Source organism: Protopterus annectens, chromosome 7.part0, assembly GCF_019279795.1.
Source record: "Protopterus annectens isolate FY-2018-M chromosome 7.part0, PAN1.0, whole genome shotgun sequence".
Classification (NCBI taxonomy): Eukaryota; Metazoa; Chordata; order Ceratodontiformes; family Protopteridae; genus Protopterus; species Protopterus annectens.
The window spans coordinates 1,792,523,167-1,792,545,988 of NC_056739.1; the positions used below are offsets into that span (position 1 = coordinate 1,792,523,167).

The 22,822-nt window shown below is 38.9% G+C and overlaps 1 protein-coding gene across 2 annotated transcripts in view; it reads right to left on the bottom strand.

Moving 5' to 3' along the window:
• Positions 1-22,822, bottom strand: part of LOC122807238 (SLAM family member 8-like) — a 586,627-nt gene that overhangs the window by 534,817 nt on the left and 28,988 nt on the right. The window lies entirely within an intron of this gene.

Consider the following 22,822-nt stretch of genomic DNA (forward strand, 5'->3'; position numbering starts at 1 on the left):
ACCCACAGACATTGCCAACATACTGGCAGACAGGTTCAGTGTAAACTTCACCCCCCTCTCCCCCCAAAAGGAGAGATAACTATCTCAGCGGATTGCAGCCTCCCAGACATCTCAAATGCGCAGGTGAAAGCTGCTCTCTCTAAAGCTAAAAATACAGCATCAATGGGACCGGATGGTGTCCCCAGCTGTGTGCTACACAAACTCAATGAGGAACTAAACCCGCACATAAGGCAGCTGTTTAATCTTAGCCTTACCACAGGATACGTGCCCAAGGAGTGGCGTACGGCAACTGTGTTCCCACTCCACAAAGGCGGTGCCTCTACGGACCCTGGTAATTACCGCCCCATAAGCTTAACAAGCCTGGTCTGCAAAGCTATGGAGAGGATCATAATGGAACTCATAAACAAAGACATAGGGGACTTGCAGACATTGGACCCAACCCAGTTTGGCTTTGTCAAGGGCAGATCATGCCTTTTGAACTTGGTCGACTTCTTCGAAACAGTCACCAAGGCCATTGATGAGGGAAAGGCAGTCCATACAGCCTACCTTGACCTTGCAAAAGCTTTCGACACAATACCCCACTCGGGTATTATAGAGAAACTTACCAGCTTAAATGTAAACCCATATGTCACAAGATGGGTTGCAAACTGGCTAAAGGACAGAACCCATAGGGTTGGAGTAGCTGGCGCCATGTCAGACTCCAAGCCGGTCACAAGTGGTGTCCCACAGGGCTCAGTCCTTGACCCCCTGTTGTTCGGCATCTACTTCTCAGAAGTACAGAGGACTATGGCTGACAAAGTTTGCAGATGACTGCAAACTGGGAGCCATAGTGGAAAGTACATCGGACACAGATATCCTTCAGAAGGGTCTCACGGAAACTGATAGCTGGTGCCAGAGCCATGGCCTGAAGTTAAATGCCAAAAAATGTATAGTCATACCCTTCGGGAAAAACAAGGTAACCCCAAGCTACCATATAGGTGGCAATCCACTAAGCACAGAAGAGGTTATCAGGGACCTGGGGACCCAGGTTGACAGTGGCCTTTCTTTTGACACTCACATTGCTAAAGTGGTTAGAAAACCTTCTACATTGCCCACCTGATCATGAAGGGATTCACATCCAGATCAAGTGAGGTCATTGTTCCCCTGTACTCTTCACTTATCAGACCAATGATCGAGTACAATGCCCCATTTGGGATGTATCTCACCCGACACCTGCAGCAATTGGAGAGACCCCAAAAGTTCCTCACCAAAAGGATAAAGGGACTCCAAAATCTGTCATATGCTGCCAGACTGAAGAAACTCCAGCTCTATTCAGTCGCATACCGCCTGCTCAGAGGTGACCTGTGCCTGACATACAAGGCCATGTCCAACCCGGAATTAATGGACATGCTCCACCTCAAAAAATCCAAATCTACCAGATCCACTAGAGCAAGCGACTTAAACCTTAGCATGGATATAAATAGGACATGCTGGCAGGATAGATTTGTCACCCAGAGACTCCCTATGTTGTGGAATAAAATCCCGGTCTATGTGAGGCAGAGCGCCTTGCTGGCTCTGTTCAAGAGCAATCTTGACCGGTGGATGGGAGATCGTAGGTTTACCCCAGGAATCATCTCTGTGTCACTGCTGGACAGAGGCACAACAAACTAATGGGCACAGTATTTTTTAACATAAGGGGTGGCATAAGCCACAAAAACTCTGGGCTAGGCTTATAAATGCCTTAGGGCAGATAGCCTAGTATAAACCTATGAACCTATGAACAGTTATGCCACTCCACAAGGAGGGATCCACCTTGGATCTCGGGAACTACTGTCCCATCAGTCTGACAAGCCTGATCTGCAAGGGCATGGAATGCATTATCATGAAACTTATAAACAAAGACATTGGCAACCTTCAAACACTGGACCCCACCCAGTTTGGGTTTGTGAAGGGCCGATCTTGTCTCCTGAACCTGATGGACTTCTTCGAATCAGGCTCCAGAGCTGTGGACGAGGGTAAGGCAGTCTACACAGCCCATCTGGACCTTGCCAAGGCCTTCAACACCATCCCCCACTCTGGAATCATAAACTTACTAAGCTGGGCATAAATCCCTACGTCACATGATGGGTTGCCAACTGGCTTACTGACAGAACCCAGACTGTAAAAGTAGCCGACTCCAAATCCAGCTCCAGACAAGTGACAAGTGGAGTACCTCAGGGTTCAGTCATGGGACCGCTCTTGTTTGGCATCTACTTCTCTGAAGTACAGGCCACACTAAGGGACTCTGGCTAACAAAGTTTGCAGATGACTGCAAACTGAGAGCCATTATTGAATCCCCAAATGATGTGGATATTCTACAAAAGGGCCTTACAGAAAAAGATGCTTGGTACCAGAGCCATGGGCTCAAGCTTATTGCCAAGAAATGTACAGTTATCCCTTTGGGAAAAAACATGTACCCATGAATTACCACATAGGTGGCAGTACACTAAACACTGAAAGTGTGATGAGAGACTTAGGATCACAGGTGGACAGTGGTCTCACCTTCGATAACCACATAGCCACAACAGTCAGGAAATTCTTCTATGTGGCACACCTCATCACTAAGGGCTTTTCATCCAGAAAAAAAAAAGGTCATTGTCCCACTGTACTCATCCCTCATTAGACCCATTATAGAGTACAACGCCCTGTTTGGTATGTACCTCACAAGACATCTGCAACAGCTGGAAAGGCCGCAGAAATACCTCACTAAAAAATCACAGGCCTAAAGCAGATGCCCTATACTGACCGTCTAAAAAAACTCCAGCTATACTCTGTGGCATATTTACTACTCAGAGGCGATCTCTGCTTAACATACAAGGCCATGTCAAACCCTGAGCTGTTGGACATGCTGCACTTAAAGAAATCCCAATCCCTCAGAGCCACACGCTCCAGGGATCTAAACCTTGTCATCACAATGAACAAAACATGCTGGAGGGATAGGTTCCTGACCCAGAGACTCCCCATACTCTGGAATAGACTGCCCATACATGTAAAGCAGAGTGCCTCCTTGGCCCTCTTCAAAAGGAACCTTGACGATTGGATGGGAGATAGGAAATTCACCCTGGGATCATGTCAGTCACCCTGCTAGACAGGGGTCCTGGGAAGTAAATATTGTGGGAAGAAATATCCAGGAAATTGTTATGGCTAGGCTTGTATAGGCCCTAGGGCTGATAGCCTAGTACCAGCCTATGAATCTATGAACCTATGAATGTAACATAAGCTGGTTGCATAAGTGTGTACACCCTTAAACTAATACTTTGTTGAAGCACCTTTTGATTTAATTACAACATTCAGTCTTCTTGGGTACACACCTGCCATCAGTTAAAGAGACTTTGATTAACCCCACATAAAGTTCAGCTGTCCTAGTAGGATTTTCCTGACATTTACCCAGTTGCCTGCTACAGGAAAAGCCATGGTTTGTAGAGAGCTTACAAAGCATCAAAGGGATCTCATTATTGAAAGCTATGAGTCAGGAGAAGGGTTCAAAAAAATTTCCACACCATTGGATATACCATGAAACACAGTGAAGACAGTCATCAAAAAGTGGAGAAAATATGGGACAACAGTGATGTAGCAAAGAACTGGACATCCCTCCAAAATTGATGAAAAGACAAGATGAAAACTGGTCAGAGAGGCTGCCAAGAGACCTTGAGCAACACTGAAGGAGCTGCAGGAATTTCTGGCAAGTACTGGTTGTGTACTACATGTGACAACAATCTCCATATGTCTGGGCTATTGGGTAGGGTTGCAAGACGGAAGCCTTTTCTTACACAGAAAAACATCCAGGCCTGGCTAAAATTTGTAAAACAATACATCAAGTCTCCCAAAACCGTGTGGGAAAATGTGTTATGGTCTGAGGAGACTAAGGTTGAACTTTTTGGCCACAATTTCAAAAGGTACGTTTGGCACAAAAATAACACTTTGTATCACCAAAAGTACACCATCCCACGGTGAATCATGGTGGTGGCAGCATCATGCTTTGGAGTTGCTTTTCTTTAGCTGGAACTGGGGCTTTAGTCAAGGAGGAGGGAATTATGAACAGTTTCAAATACCAGTCACATTTGGCCCAAAACCTTCAAGCATCTGCTAGAAAGCTGAAGATGAAGAGGAATTTCACCTTTCAACATGACAATGACCCCAAGCATACATCCAAATTGACAAAAGAATGGCTTTACCAGAAGAAAATTCAAGTTTTGGAATGGCCCAGCCAGAGCCCAGACCTAAATCCAATAGAAAATCTGTGGGGGTGACCTGAAGAGGACTGTGCACAATAGATGCCCTAGCAGTCTGACAGATTTGGAGTTCTTTTGAAAGGAAGATTGGGGAAATAATGCCAAGTCAAGATTTGCCATGCTGATAGACTTCTACCCAAGAAGATGGAATGCTGTAATTAAATCAAAAGGTGTTTCAACAAATTAGTTTAAGGGTGCGCACACTTATGCAACCAGCTTATTGTATTTTTTTTTTTATTTTTTATATTTTTCCCTAACAGATTTGTTTTTCAATTGACTTGTACAGGTTATAGGTCACATTAAAGGCAGGAAAAGTTTTGAAATTATTTATTGTGGTCTCATTTTTATATCACAAAAACCTGGCATTTTAACAGGGTGTGTAAACTTTTTATATCCACTGTATGTATAGTACCACTGATTTCTTGAGTTTTCTCTCTAGAAAGGACGTAAATGAAAACTGATTGTTTACATATTATTACTTTGAAGGTTAAAGGGCAAGGAACTTTAAGTACTATAATAAGTTATAAAAATGTGGTATATTAGTTAATCATTTCAAATGTCAGGACACACTAGAGTGAGTCCTTAAATGTGGAGAATGAATGGCCGACAGAATGGACTTACATATATTAAGTCTGAGATGCCATTTCTCATAATATTCCCTTTTCTGCAAGGTATGGCAAGCCCCCCCCCCCCCACACACACTAAATAAGTTTGAAGGAGAAGAACAATTTTTGAGAGTCGTTCTTCTCCTGTGATTTTGGTCCTTTTTTTTCTTTTCGCTGGTTGGAACTTGGCATTTTGAGTGCAGACATTTCAATAGGGAGCCAGGATAATTATACACTATTGTACTACAAGTGAATACATTCTAAGCATATGAAAAACAATAAATGGTCAATAACTAAGAGATGGTGACCTTTCATGAGGGAATGAGTTTTACCAAAAACTATATAGTCTTTATATCAGAGTTTACCCTAGTGAACTTGTATCCATCTAAGTCCTAAATAGTTTAGGTTGATGTTTTTTATACAGAGGGGCCAAAAATGAAAAATTAAATTATTTATATCGGGTAAGCTACAATCAGCTATAGCTTAAAGTGATAACTTAAAAATAAAAAAAGGCCTACAAAATAACTGGAGACTATTCATAGTAGATTCCTATCTTATGTCTAATGTAGGTGATAAGCCCACCCATGTTTATCAGTAAAAGAGTAGACAAATTTACATAATTATTTGATCATGGTATGATAGCTGTGTGTATAACATCAGCGTAAAAAAAAAAAGATTTCGAAAACTGCAGTATGTTTCTAGATAAATGTAAAAGTCCTCTAGTTATTATAGCTTAGTAGCAAAGGGGACATATTCCACTCCTGAATGTTTTACATGTGCCTCAGAGTTTGTCATGTACTTGGAGGAATATTCTAGGTATCATGCCTCTTATGTTAAAAAAAAAAAAAACTGTAGAAGGCTTTGCACCAACATATATGAACATTTGTATGCAGTTAGATGTAAACATGCAATGCACTATATAGACACAGGTTTACTTCACATGCTTCAGTTAGAAGATTGAGATGAAAATGCAGAACGATATTTCAAAATAACAACATTCATACCATCGAAAAAACAATGTTAAATGTGAGAAACCACTCCCAACACCCTATATGCTTCTATTAATGTGAAGACAAATGCAACTTTGAAGATATGTCTGACATATAATCTATATCATAATATCAGTTGTAATGTGCACAGTGCATATCGCAAGACTCTTGTGTAATCATACTGTATTTTAAAGTAACAGACGACTGTATAGGAAATTAGGAATAAATAATACACATACTTTGCAGTTTCCATCTTAAGCAGCGTAGGTATAGCTTTAAGAAACTCCATAAGCAGTCTCTCTTCTTTAAATCCTGACATGACATATACTTTTGTACTTCACAAGGATCACCAGTGTGGTGGCATGATACAGATTTTATAAGTTCCTTTCCACCTGATACACATGATGTTACTGCTCTACCTTTGCAGTTAACTCTAACTTTGAGCTTGCATGCCTAGTACTTATGAGCCTTATGACTTCTTTCCAAATGGTAAATGTATCCAATTAGTACAAGAACATCCTTCCCTTTATGAGACTTCTGAGTATTATAGACAGATCCAAAGGTGCCTGGTACATGATAAGTAACAGCCGCCATTATTTGTTGCTGGTATGTAGTATGGGGTGGTAAAACCTTATGGTTAATTTATACATTTACTGTACTAGTTACACAGCTATAAAATATGTAACACTGTATGCCTGTTGTTATTTTGAGATATCGATCTTGTGCATTTTTGACAGTTTTGTCTCGATTTTCTAACTTTCTTTATTGTGTTAATTTGAGCATGTGAAATAGACCCATAGACACATAGGTCCTTATTAAAATTATTTCTTCTTTTACATATCAGATCACCTGGCAATAAATATTAGATGAGCTGACTGTGTCAATAGTTATAACTTAGGGAATTTAGATAACAGTTAATCTTGGATGCCCATTCATCAATAGCCAGAAGTGAATGTATACATTTAAATGTATGGTTAAGAGCAAACATTTGAAGCATTAAATATATTATATAATTCTACAGTTCATTTAATAATGCATTTTAACCATTTGTAATCTGAAACACTGCTTTTAATAAGTATTGCTATGTAAATGAAATGTTATGTGATATTACCAGTTGACGTATTAAGGATATTTAAACAATTAGATTTCAGAGTGATGCAGTCTGATGAAGTCTTAATTCAAGTTGAAATGAAAGTGTTACTGAATTTTTTGGAATAAAATATTATTTTTCATAGTTTTTCGTCTGAGTTGTAGTTTTTATAGTTGTGATAGACCTATGCATACTCAGTCATGCTTTTACTTTATTGACATGCAATTGCTTCTTACAGAAAACAGTACAAGCTGCCAGTTCTCATTCAAAAAGTCCAAACAGTTCAGTCCTTCTTCATGAATTCCAATTAACTTTAGACTTCATCATGTAGTTTGAGTCATTGCATATTACATATCATCCAGTTGTATACCTCAGTCATTAGTCTGTGATTTCACAACATCATTGATACATAACAAAATAGCATCTGACTATTCTCACAATAACTCCGATCTCCTCTTCATAACTTTATAGTTGCCTTATATACATCATTCACTTACTGATTAGAATTCTAAACTCAAGCATAACAACTTGCAAAGCTTTTCTAGTATCATCAGACTTTTTCTCAACAGTCACTATTTCACCAAGTCCAGGTACACGTGAGCATCCGCAGTGAGTTCTTTAGCAATCACAAATGCCTTATTTTTGACGTTTCTGTAACTTCAAATCTGCACACTGCACAATTTCTAAACTTAAACTTTAGATTTACTTTTATTAATAAACTACAAAAAATCTACTTTAAATGCCAAAAAAGAATACAAAAGATGGCCCAACCACAGCAGATAAATTGACTTTAGTGAGATCACCCTTAACTGACACAAGCTGAAGCATGAGTATCTCAATCTGTCCGCTTATTGCTTCTGTAAGGGTTCAGTACAGGAGCTTTAATCCCAAGTGCTCAGAAGCCAGGACTCAAGTGCCTTGTAGGGTGGCTTGCTGCTCCTCATCATTCAACTCGAACATGACTTTGATTAAGCAGATGTGGGGAGAGAGCACTGCTCACACTCAAATTCAAATATGAGTTCAGGAAAGCAACTGGAGGTGGGACGGTTTATAATTGGGGAGAAGTAGGCAGGATTTACGATTAGGGATCAGGAGGGGGTATATGGTTAGGGAGCAGGAAGAAAATTTTAGGGTTACAGAGTGGGAAGGGAGCTTTAGAGTCAGTGCATGATCAGAGAATTTAGGATTAGGAAGGGGGTTGGAGTTTTAGGTTTAGAAAGGGATTGGGGACTTGGACTTTAGGGTTAGGAAAGGGGAGTGGAGGTTTAGTGTGCAACATCGAGAAGCTGTTATGGAATCTGGGTGGGATTTTTAAGTTTAGGCTTTAGGTTCTGATAGTGCTATGTAGTTTATTGTACTGGATGTTAGAAGGGCTATGTAGAAATAGGAGATCAGACTTATTGGAGTTAAATACACTTGTTTTTTTCAAGCAAATGGCACCAAGCAGGTGTACTGCAACCTGCTATCATGCAAGCAACTGTAGTAGACCCATTTTTTAAGATTTAAGGAACTATACCTGGCCTTGAGGACATTTACATGCATGCTCCTTGTGGGAAACTGTTGCATATTATCAGATGCAGGCCAAGGTTATCAATCAAGCCCACCAAGTGCAGCTTCTCTTTACACTCATGAAGAAAAGCACTAACTAATGTCAGGTGTTTATCCTTCCAGAGAAACGTCTTCACAGCCAGTCTCACAGAGAAAAGCAGTAACTCATGTCAGGTGTTTATCCTTCCAGATAAACCTCTTCACATCCAGTCTCACAGAGAAAAGCAGTAACTCATGTCAGGTGTTTATCCTTCCAGAGAAACGTCTTCACATCCACTCTCACAGAGAAAAGAACTAACTCATGTCAGGCATTTATCCTTCCAGTGAAATCACTACTACAGACTGAATAGTCTTAAGGGATTTGCACATTAATACATCTTCTTTTACTAAGGTAAAAAAAACCTCATATCCCTTAATTTATGGTTTTCCAAAACATTTCCTGGAGTCTAAAAGAAGCCTGTTCAATGACACTGTAGATGAGCAGTGGTAAGGGGTGATGTTAAGAGATAGTCTGTGTTTGTCATGACAGCAACTCTATGACCGTGTGGCACCAGCAGTGATGGAAGCTATCTAGTTAAGAAAATATGCAGGGCTAGAGGGAAGATCTCTGGATTTAGGTGATACGTACTGCTAAACCAGAAAGGCAAGAACTGCATCATTCACAGAAGCAAAGGGACAGGCATGGGTGGAGTCTGACAAGGTCATGTATGACTTTCAGATGGCTTAATAGAAGTTCTAGCAAACCAGTTGTTAACTCAAGGAGGGGAAGCAAGATATTTCATAGGTTGTTTTCAATAAAAGTAGAGCAACAATGACCTTAACTAAAACATTGTGAAGGGGTGAAAAATCACTCTGAGGAAATCCTGAACTGGACACATCCTCCTCTAAGAATGCAATGTCAGAAGCAAGTAGTGGAAATGGATCTACGCTTTAGTGAAAGTCACTGTGAAACAGATTCACTTTGACAGGAATGTGGGAGAGGATAAAATCCATGTGGAATGCTGAAGTTGCTTAACATTCTTGTAGCATGACAGTTAGTGTGTCTTTTCAATGCTGTATAGAACTGTAGGACAGTACCTTTGGATTGGCAAGCACAGATATGGTTAGTATTTTCAAAAATCGACACAGGACAATGTGCACTGCTTGTGGTAGATTTATGCTCTTCAGTCTTCCTAGAACAACTTACGCCAGGGTGCTAGAATGGAGAATTACTTTGATATTTAAGTCTGATCCTGTATGATCAATATGGATTCTATCTTGGCCATGGAACAGTGTATCATTTCTTTATCTTTGCACAGGAACTGGAAACATTGTAGACATTTGGTACAACTGCTTACCCGTGCATTGTGAATATGGAGAAGTAATGTGACCAAACACTCCAGAATGTCTTGTGGAAGGTGCTACAATAGTGTGTGCACCAACCACTGCTGGTGCAGTCAATCCCTGTATTTAAGGAGGAAGTCCTGTGTCTGTGTCTGCGCTATTATCAAATATATATTCAGGTAGGACATAAAACTCCACTCTTGTCTTTCTTCTTGTTCATGATATGTAGTAGCAAAGTAGTGCCAAGGTCTGCAATACATCCAGTTTTGGGATGTTATTTTCAGTTTTGTAGTCTGCAGATAATGTTGTACCCTTAACATCAGGAAACTGTCATCTCCATTTTACTGTACAGTGGTTTTCTGCTGGACATGAAGATGATGGGATGAAGATTAATATCTCCAAACCAGAGGTCCAGGATGTGACTTAGAAAAGTGAAGGTGGATATTTGCAGGTAAGAGTGAAGCAGTTATGTCATTTGGCGGAGTTTATTGCTGGAGTCTTCAGTGGTGGATTGTGTCAAAACCCTTAGTCAGTGGTGAAGGCAGACGGGATTAGGATAATGACAAGAAGATGGGTGCAGGCTTTGTACCACACTGTGCAGGTAAAGAGGGAGCTGCCTCAAAGAACAAAGCCCTAGTTTATCTGTCAGCTTTAGTTCACATCCTCAGCTATGGCCACAAGATCTGTACAATGAGAACAGGATGAGCTGACATGTACAAGTGGCAAAAATAATCTTTCACTGAAGGACAACTATGGTTGCTTTCTGTGACAGAGTGAGGAGTTGCCCTCTTTTGAAGGGGGATCCTGGGAATCAGTATGTGGTAGTACTGATTGTGATTATGTCATGTGATTGTTTTTCATATTTAAATGAATGCAATAGTTCTTTGCAATTTGATTCTGAAAAAGTCCTGTGTTTAGAGGACAAAAGCCCTAAATCCTTATTTATTTATTTATTTATTAAAGAGTTTGTTGGCTCCGAGGTCATAGTGGTTTGTCTTGTTTCTAGTTTATTGACAGTGCTGGAAGGCTGGACTTTTTGTGAATGCTGTCAGCTTTAAGATTAGAAGAGAATGTGCATACAACAGTCTACAGATTTGTCATTCAGCTCAAAGAAAGTATATGACTCACGCTAATAGAGAAAGTCAAAATAACGGAAAAAAAGACTGACACACAGGATTATGCACTTGCTAAGATATAACAGCCAGAAACACGGCAGTGTGTCCTCATTGCATCACTCACAATGCATGAATATAACAGCCGTTATGTTATACTGGTAAGGTGGACTGAAGAAATGTACATGTTGCAATCTTCATGTCAAAATACTAAAAGCTACTAAAATTATGAGGTTATGTTTCCTGAACTAAATATAAACTTCGGATTGTTCTTTATTAATGCTATTAGTTTTTAGCATACTGTTTTTGAACATTATATTATTAAAGACAAATGTTAAAATCATGCATATCTTGCTATGAAGGCAGTTTTGCAGAGCAATGAGAAATGTTCCTTTTGGTTGTAAAAATAATAGTTTATCCTGGATCAAAGAACGATGTACATCAAATTCATGAGGAGGTCAGAAGTGATGCCTGTGTTACAGGTCTGTAGTAAAAATACTGAAACATGCAATGGCATGGAATTACCATCAGAAAAGTAAAGCATTCTTTTCATTTCCAAGAGTTTTCTTATAAGTGTTAAACATACGTTTTTGATGACCTCCTCATTAGCAAATACAGTAGTCATTTCTGGAGTACTGCAAAGGGAATTTCACTACATCAAATATAAAATCTCCAACAAGTCTTGGAGAAAAAGTAATTTTGGCCTGAATGTGAGAAAACAGAACTGACACTTCCTTAATGCAGACAAAAGAAATGTATGTGCTCTAACCTTCATATCAAAACCAAACATTTCTAAAGTAACAAGGTTATGCATGCCAGATGTAATACTGACATAATTTTGCTGGCATTGTTCAATAATTTTCTCTCAGATTTTCAACATATCCATCCCATGACTCTGTTTCATTAGTTGAAGTTGTAAATTGTAAGCATTATGCCAGGAAAGTTATCTTGTAGATTATGTATATAATTTATATATATATATATATATATATATATATATATATATATATATATATATATATATACATTCAGTGCTCCTACTTCATTAACAAAAGTAGAAAAATGCAAACATGTCATAAATGCAGTCTTATAGATTGTCTATGCAATTGTATTTTGAATAGAACTGCACAATGATGGTGTCATAGTATGTCAAATGCTGCTATATATGCCATATACAGTAGATGGCACACTGAAAGATGCAGGCCTGAAATACAGAAAAACAACAAATGTATAAGCATATGTCACTTAACTCAAAAGTAAGTTTATAACTTCGGCAAACCAAAAGTATGTTTATAATTTCAGCACTTGATAACAATTTTCAAACCAGGTCACACCTCATGCCTTATGGAAATGTTATTATACATTTCTGTCCCAAAGGATGATTTTACAGTTGTGTGAAACTGAGATTAGAACAGTTATTTCAGAGTTTCTTTTTTTCAAATGATGTTTCCTTTGAAAAAATTGAGTGAAAAGGGGATTACAGCAGTCAGGAAAGAATGTTTTTTTAATGCTGTTTATTTTAAATTACCCAGGTAAATGCAAATAATAGAAAAAAAAATGACTGTTACGTGCATGAGGCAAAGTCCCCTCCCCAGCAAGCCATCCAAGGAGCTGTGTTGCATGTACCACTGCTTGTTATAATCTCTACTGGATATTGAGGAAAAGCAGATCTTCCTCACTGTAGTATTCACCTTTGGAGAATCAGAATTTGATGTAAAACAACATTCAAAAAGAAATCTTATAAACAGCTATGCAACTCCCTGCAAAACCACCACTTGGAGCAGAATTGCACGATTACAGTGGTACAGTTTGTAAACAGTGTTCCCTGGAAAAGCTGGGCTTGAAATGCTAGCAACCAGTTAAGTTATGAGAAGACATTCATTATAGCTTTGCAGTTGTCAGCAAACGTTTACTGCGTGCATTTATGGTGTGCAAGTTTTATAAAAAGACATGCAAAATTATATTTTTTGGACAGAATTCCTCAATGGTAAGAAATTCATGAAATTGGTCTCATATGTACATCCATTCTTACATTCAAATTAGCAGCAGTAAACAGTTCTACAAAGTCTGGCAGGTTACACAAAATCTAGCAGGTAACTGCAAGTAGCACTCTGAATCTGGCCCCTCCCCATGCTGTACAAAGCTGTCTTGAAAATTTTAGTTGATTTACTCTGAACGTATACACTAGCAACTCATTCCACCTATGCATCACCTTTGTTAATGAACTAGTACTTCCTCGTGTCCATACTAAACTTAATCTCCTCTCTGAAATTCATGCTTTCTCTTCCCTGCCTTGTCTTTCCATCTCAATTCAGTACCTTTAGTTCCTTCACAGCTGAGCAGTTCCCTTTAATTGCTTTTATTATTCTCTGCACCCGTATTATTTGCAGTTCCTTTCAGGTTTCAAGAGTGTATCCCTAAACTGTTGAGTCTTCTCACATATGTTGTCTCATTCAGTCCTCTTACAATCTGTGACCTTTTTCTGAGCCTTGACTATGACTTAGTGCCCGTCTCACCCTGTAAGGTCTCCAGAAATATAGAGTACCCCAGCTAGGGTGTCATGAATGTTCCACTGAGGGAGGCAGTCACGTCTCTGACCACCACTCTGCCATTACAGACAATTCCCTTACCAGTGCAGTCCAAAATATTTGTTCTGGCTCCTGCTTTCTCTTCCATATTGTACTGGTAGGCTCATCCTTAATGGTACAACTGCTCCTAAGTCTTTTTCTTGTGCTTCTGACTGGAGGTTTATGCCTTCCCAGCTCATAATCTGTTCTTGGATTGTTAGTTTTCAGATGTAGCCCTTTACACTTTGCTGCATTTAACCTCAGCTAGTGTTTGGGCATCACATATTCAAAATATGGGTCCACGCTGTTAAAAGCTGTTACAATAAATTGGAAAGTCTGACAGAAATTGATAATCATCTGTACCATAGCTTGCTCTGACAAGACCTTACATCTGATTACACACATGAAAAGCAGAGCCCATTCTGTTTGTCCTGTCCAAAATATGAGCAAAACAAATGGCAGAAGGATAGAGGTACTGAGGCATATCAGATTTAAAAATGAGATGCAAGGTCTTTTGAAACATAAGTTAATAATTGCTGCATTGGTGTTACCTGAGTTGAGTATTGTTCCTGATTTAGTATCTACTTTATGGCATTACCTTCATAAAGATTTTGTTTCTTGGCTACAGACTAAACTGTTTTACTAAATCCTGGGGATTCAATAAACTCAGTGTAAGCTTTGCACAAAGCCTACACAGAGTTTACATGTTTGCATGGTGAGCAGCAGCAATAATTACATATTCATGCCGTGCACAAAGTTTAAATATAAACAAGCACGATTTTGCAGCTAGCAGCAGTGTTGCTGGACAGGAAACTGTGTAAAGCAACATGGATTGCAGCAAACATGTAGACCTGTTTACCTACTGACAAACTGTGTGTGTGGGATTGCGCAGAATGTCACAATGATTACCAGGGTTAATAATATAGCAATGTATATGGTCCATATACATTGCAGGACAGTGTATACAGTGCAGAGTATTATGGAATCCCATTTCAGGCATCCTTTACAAAAGTAGTGTAAATGCTCCATAACGATATATGGCCTATCATTTAAAATAAACCGCTAGGGGAACTGTGCGTATTGAATAGGGACACACAGATGAATTGTAGGAATGAACACAGAGAAAGTGGACAGGTGAAACAGCAGAGGAGGACATTTAAATGAAGACAGTTGCAGCAGGAATACTAATCACATATCGACATGATACAGTCAGACTACACAGTGTAAATGTATATTATGTGACTGTCACACAAGGTGACAACAATGGAGAAGATGTCTGTGATATGAGCATCCTGACATATACAATGGAGAGGACATCCATCAGGGATGTTATCTACAATAGGGGTTAGATGCATATTGTGAAGCTGTGCAAAATGAGTTGTCTGAATTTTACTGTAATGTCAGCAGAGGCCTCCAGCAAGTGGATCACATAAACCAAACAAACATGACAAACAATAAGAAGCAAAGTACAGCAAGCGTATTCAAACACAGAAGACTCCCAAAAAACAAACAACTTAAAAATGCGAGCCTTTATTGTGAGCGCTTTCGAAGAGGTCACTGCCCCCACTTCTTCAGACAAATTAAAAGCATCACTTCCAAGCCTTATATATCCTTAATTTACATCCTTAATTGTTTAATTACTTGTCCAATTCACAATTTGCTGCTATTAAAAAACTTACAATAAAAACATGCTATTGCCCTACTATGTTAAATAATGACACAATGCATCCGTTGTATAGACAAATGGCATGCAAAATAGAACTATATATATATATATATATATATATATATATATATATATATATATATATTATAAAAATGTGTGTTAAGTAAAAATATAAACAACGTTATTGTTGACTAACAACTAATAGCTCCCTACTATATATTTCACAACTTTTCACATTCCAACAGCTCAACCATTATCTGCATAACACCTTAAGCTTTAGAATGCTTTTAATAGACATGGGACACATAGTTGCAGACTCATGGACAGCAGTAAACTGAAGCACACACAATCATGAACAATATCAGAATAATACCGCTAGTAATCCCATGTCTCAGACATAACATATGTGAGTGTGAGTGATCATAGATATTTCTGCACTAACATACGTGTACAACTATTATGAGATGTCAGCAATTTATGAGGGTAAACAGGCAAACAGTCCTGACACTGTAACATCTGCTAGAGGTGTTAGGAGGGACACTGCTAAACCTGTGACATATGAACAATGCAGGCTAGTTGACAGGTGTGCATGGCATATATATAGCTCAATCCACACTGTCACAAATGTGACCTTTGCTGTCAGTGTTGTCAAGCAGCTATGTATGTTTGCTGTGCATCAGTTACTAAGCAATCTACAACAGGACCCGCCGACCAAATAACATCCTCTGTCACCATCGCTTGAAAACTGGCTTGGTTCCAGCCGAGTAGAAAACAGCAGCGGTAATCTCCTTAGACAATGGTGGACATCACCCAGCCCTGGGAAATACGGACCTATAAGTCTAACGAGTCTCATCTGCATGACCATGGAAAGAATTATCTTGGAATTTATCAACAATGACATAGGTGACATTCAAACTCTAGACATGACCAAATTTGGCTTTGTTAAGGGCAGATCATGCTTATTAAACATAGTAGACTTTTTTGACAACATCACCAAAGGTCTGGATGAAAGTAAGACAGTGCACACTGCCTATGGTGATCTGGCCAAGGGTTTTGACACAATCCTCCACTCAGACATCATTGAGAAACCCTCCCAGCTGGGGATTAGCTACCCTAAAAATTATAAACCAATAAATTGTCTTCCACTGACGTATAAACTATACACCGGAATTGATGCCGACATAATTTATAGTCATTTAGAAGAAAACTCAGTTATGGCAGTAGTATGAAAGGGCAATTAAAGAAAGTCATATGGAACAAAGGATCATTTGTTTTTAAATAAAGTCATAGTGGAGAACTGAAAAAAAGGGGAAGAATCTAAGTATGTCATGGACTGACTACAAAAAAGCAATTGATAGCATCCCACATTCATGGATAAAAGACTACTTAAAAATGTATAAGATACACCCTGCACTGATTGATTACATTACAGTGACCATGAAACAGTGGCAGACCACTTAGCAATTAAGCCATGATAAGGGACTAATTATTAATGCAGGGATAAAAATTCAATGGGAGGATATTCCAGGGTGACTCTCTGTCACCTCTGCTATTCTGTCTTGCCCTTACCCCATTAAACTGTTTACTTAACAGCTTAGGCCATGGCTATAATTTGGCTCCTAGAAAACAACAAAGTGTAAAGACTTCTCATCTGCTCTTTGTTGATGATTTAAAACTGAATAGCTCATCAGATGAGGAATTGAAAGTGCAACTGCAAGTTGTCAAAACATTTTCAGATGATATAAGAATGTCAATTGGTTTTGATAAATGTGCAAAAGCAACTGCAACACCAGGAAAACATCAGTTTGGGGCAAGAATGTGATATAAAAAACTCGAGCAAGAGGGAGTGTATTAATATTTGGGAATTGTTGAAGGATCAACAATAAAACATGAACAAATGTGAATAAAACTTAGGAAAGGAATATTTTAGAAGACTTAAATGAATCCTGAAAACAGCATTGAGATCTAGGAACAAAATTCAAGCTATAAATCAATTTTCTCCTCCTGTTCTAATTTACAATTTTGGGGTGATTGATTGACTGACTCCAAAACATGTTGGACAGATTAGAGAGAAACAAGAAGGATGCTTCATGCTCACCAAATGATTTATAAAAATCTGTGCATACTAAGATTATATATTCCCCGTTCCAAATAAGAGATGGGTCTCCTTGAAATTGATTGCATGTATAGATCTGCAGTCGTGGGACTGCACACATATCTGCTGACCTCACAAGACCCAAACATAGTGAAAGTTTTGAAACATGAGGAGAATAAATCTAAGATGACTTCCCTGCTTAGTGTAGCAGAAGCATGTCAGCATCAAGCAGGAATGGAAATCAAACCAGAAGTAGATAAAAGTCAGGCAGCAACTGAATGTGCCAAAAAACAAAAGAAAGAATGTAAGGTGAAGAACCAGATGAGAATGTAAGAAATGTGGAAAATGCATAAATATAGTTGCGTATCGAAAACTTCTGGAAGAACCTTATGTTGATCAGGATTGAACACAGGAATGGTTAAAGAGAGGCAATTCAAACCAATATCTTGTTCTATATTATTGTAAATATTGCTTTGCAATATACTGTAAAATGTTTTGTATCTTCTGCTATGTTAACTTGATTGTACCCTTACAAACACTGTTTTGAATTTGTAACCTTATACATATTGGTATAATGGATCTGTCTTGGAGCTTTTCTCCCTGGGCCTCTTCTGAAAATGGTCATATATCCAGTTAGACTAGCCCGGTCAACAAATGTAAAATAAAATAAATAAAATAAATAAATAGATGAAAGGTTAATATTGTCAGGCCCAAGATAGTGGGCTACATACACATTGGTTTACAAACTCCACTGAACATGTGGGAGAAACAGACAAATGTAGGTTTTGTAAAACAGAATTGGAAACAGTTGCACAACTCATTGCTGGTTGTGACATACTAATGGCAGAAGGACTGTATACTGAAAGGCATAATAATGGGGCAAGACTGTTGCACTGGTGATTGTAGAAACATTATGGTATTGAAGTGGCTGAAAAACACTGTAAACATAAGCCACAGAGCATCATAGAAAATGATGAAGTCTACATCACATGGGATTACTCATGAACAGTTCAAAAGATAGATGCTAGAAAATCGGATATAGTGGTCCATGAAAAGAAGACAAAAATAACACTGATCATTGAAATCACCACAGCCAGTGACTACAGTGTCTTGCTTACAGACAGATACAAAGTCATAAAATATCAGGATTTATAGGCAGAAATGAGAGCAATGTGGAAGAAAGATACTCAGACAGTTCCAATAGTAGTAGGAGCAAAGGGGCTTATAAAAAAGAATTTACAGTCATATTTAGATATGTTACCAATATATGCAACCGCATACGAACTGCGGAAGGAGTCATTGCTGGGCACATTGTGGGTGCTACGAAAAGCACCTCTGGCTGACATCAAAGATTGAAACAATACTAATTTCATGAACTTTAATCATACTTTGACTTAGGAATGGGTCCGTTCCTGTCATGGTATTAGAAACCTAAAAGATTTGGAGAAATTAAAAGAGACTGGGGATTAATCTTTACTTCGGTAGGTGGTTAGCCAATTGGTTCACTGTTTGGAATCTATTTTATGGAAGTCCAGGCTAAAATATGTGGCCTTTGGTTTACATAGTTTGCTGATGATTGCATATTAGGTACAATCAGTGAAACCACCAATGATTTTTACATTTTACAGGAAGGGCTAACACGGACAAATTATTGATGCCAAAGCCACATGGTCTATAAAGAAATGCAAAAATGTGTCATTATATTTGCCTTCTGCAAAGTGTAATTCCCCACTTATTACATCATTGACAACACCCCCCTCAGCTCAAACCCAGTGGTGCAAAACTGGGAACACAGGTAGATAGCAATCTGACTTTCACCATCAAGTATCCACAGTTGTAAGAAAAGACTTTTACATTGTGCACCTAAGTCAGGCCATCATATCCAGGTGTGAAGATGTTATAACACCACTGTACTCAAACCTCATTCCAACACTATAAGTACAGTGTTCCCTTTTGCATCTACCTCACAGACACCTGCAGCAGCTGGGGAGACATCAGGGGTTTCTCAGCAAGAAAATACAGGGCCTGCAAACCATACCATGGCGTATATGGATAGACTGGGTGCCCTGTCACTGTACTGTGTATCTTATAGAATTAGATGACTTGTGCCTGGCCTACAGTCTCCGACCCTTTTCTAATGGAAATGCTTCACATCCGCAAATCTAATGGCACAAGTGTCAGTTGCTCTAGGGATCTTAACCTAGCCTGTGGCATTAACAGATCAGGCTTGAGAGACAACTATAGCTGATGACATCAGCAGACTCTTTTGACATGAAGATGGTAATAGCAGCGTCCAACATGCTGGTGTAAAATGCACTGTCTAATGTCTAATATCAAGCAAGTGCACAAGCACACACAAACACCAGCTGACTGCAATGAGAACAGAACCCCTACCTACCCACATACATGGACTAGAGAACTCAGTACTTTATGTAAGTGCCACGGCACAATTTTGACTTTTACAAGGCTGGAGGACAATTTATAGTGGATGACATCATCATTGGATGTTTGAGAGAAGATTTAGGGAGGACTGCATGGAATGGATGTGTAGACATGTCTGAAAATATTGGTACTCTATGGAATTGTAGTGGTGACTGCAGGATACACAGTTACGCTGTTCTGTCTAAACAGACACACACACACACACACACACACACACACACACACACACACACACACACACACACACACACACACACACACACACACACACACACACACACACACACACACCAGTTGATTGCAGTGAGATTAGAACCCCTATCTAAGTATGTGGACCAGAGAATTTAGTACTTTATGCAAACACCATGGCACAGATCTGACTTTACAAGGCTGCACTTATAGTGGATGATATCATTAATCAATGAATGCATGAAATGGATATGTAGACATGTCCAACTGTGAAAATATTGATACTTCATGGGATTGTAGTATTGAATGCAGGATACACAATTATGCTGTTTTGACAAGACTCACACACACACACACACACACACACACACACACACACACACACACACACACACACACACACACACACACCAGTTGACTGCACTGAGAAAAGAACCCATACCTATCTAACTACACCAACTAAAGAACTCAGTACTTTTCTCAAGTGCAGCGGCACAAGTCTGACTTTTACAAGGCTACAGAAGAACTTATAGTGGATTACATCAGTAGTGAATGCTGGAGCGAAGATGTTGAGGACCTGCATGAAACGAATAGCTAGTCATATGTAACTGTAAAGCTATTAACGTTATGCATGCTACCAGGTCGATGAGTGTACAATGTGTAGCATTTGGTGTTGTTTTTCCAATGTCCAGGTATACTTTAAGAAACAGATTTACAAACTATATGCAAACAAGTGTTCACATTACTAAAAATATTGGAAAATCTGAATGCGTATTGTTATTGTCACAAAAGGAGATACGCACAGCTAGCTGGAGCTTTGTTAATAATTATATGTCATTTGTGAATATAAAATGATTTATATAAGATGCTTATGTTACAACTGTATTAGAACTGTATGTCGTGTATATCAAACGAGTTTGCACAGACATATGTGTTGAAGGGATATTTTGTAAAGTGTTTGTGTTTCAAATGCAGCCACAGTATCCCCTGCTGGAGGAAAACAGAAATGTGCATGCACTATTGTAACTGTCTAAATGTAGATATTTTAAGAGTGGAAACTCGAATACAGAAGGTTAACTTCAGTCCAACATATTTTAGGAAAAATAGCTGAAATTAAATTACTTTATAGGCTAAGCAATAAAAGATGGTACCTTTCAATTTTCAGTGCAGGTAGAGACAGAGAGTCTGTGCTGAGAAGCTTTTCTGTATTGTTTTTAGGGTGAATTAATTGTTAGTATTGAAATGTGAAAGAATGCAATTGTTTTATTACTTCCAGCATCTGCCAAAGATCTGAGGTCTATGTATTTTTACAGGTAGATGCTAAATGCTACCAGCTGCCATCAATGGTTGTTTTGGGCCTGGGGACTAGAAGTTAGATGACAAGAAATTATGTCATTCTGCAGGCTAGCCTAGCAGTAATATTTGAGATATTAACTTCAGAAGTCTCTTAGTGAGACAGAGCATTCTGTATTCTGTCTTGGACCTGACAACAACTAGGAGATCCATTCACCACATATGCCTTGTTCTAATGAAGTAAATTTCTAGGGAACAGTATAATTCTCTTAGATATAGTCAGGAATATAGTAAAGTGTAGTTTAGATATTTTTCTTTGTTTATTTGAGAGTGTCCTGAAATGTTGTTTTAAATATTTTCTTTGGTTCTGAACTCTGATGTTACTGTGAGTATACATTTAGTATTATCTTGTTCTTTTATTATTTGTTATAAAATATATTTAAGCCTTGCATTGTGGATGATCTGTGTAGAGATATTTAAGTTTTGAGAGTACTTGTATATTTATTTGGTGATACTGTGTGGGCCAGTCCTAATAGCCTTGCTCTTGGTCAAACTACAATTTATATTAATATTAATGTTACACATTAAGATTGGACACCCTTTGTTAAGAGACTTAAAGTAGCTGATAAGAAGTGACTGGTGGCAGTACAAGCTACATTATAGTTTGGGCAGAAGGGGGCATAGCTAGTAAACCTGTGCCAGCCTTTCCCATGTGTGTGTGTGTGTATGTGTATGTGTAAATCAAACCTCAAGGAGTGTGTGTGTGTGTGTGTGTGTGTGTGTGTGTGTGTGTGTGTGTGTGTGTGTGTGTGTGTGTGTCAGCTATTTGGGCAGGGACATAAGCACTGTTTGGACAGAGAGAGTGCTGGAGGGCTTGGCTTGGTCTCTCTGAGATCTCAACTCTATAGCTGTGCCATGGGGAGTCTTGCTGGGGATCTGGAGAAAGAGTGAGAAACCAGCCCCAGACTGACTGTAGTCTCTGTGTGCTCTTAAGGGAAATTGTACTTGGTGCAGAGAGCTGCATCTGGAAATACAGTGTGTGTACTTGTCATCCTCCCAGTATATGACCCCGACTGGTGCCAGTGGTGACGATTGGGGCTTCTTGATTACTGGTCCGGTGGTGGGGTGTCACAGTCATTATAAAGATGTGCATGGTATATAAGATAGCAATTGTTATTTAGTTCTGTAGTGTAATTGATATATTTAGTGTAGTTGATATATTTGTGAACAAGCACTGAGAGACCAAAGTTGCAGTCCATGGGGGGAGGTAACAGATGGCTGTATTGTAAATATGTGTTATTTTCTTAGATGGTGCCTTCATTTTGTTTGCGTTTCCACATGTAGTTGCATGGCATGAAGACTAAATGGAGAGTAAACAAAAGTAATACATGCTATTGTCCACTTTGCATAGCACACTGCCTAGCAGTGCGTTTGCGCAATGGATGGTAAAGTCTTTGCCCATGTGAGATACACATTTCTATTCTTTTCCTGTTTGCACATAGTTAAACAGTGAGCAAACATGAGCCTCATTGCTAAAATTATGAGAGTTCTCAGTAGTGAGTGTATGAAACACACCTGCTGCTTAGTTGACTCTGTGGCAGGAGGTGTAAATGAATGGAAACATTTCTTTTGGACCCCAGATGATATAGGGTT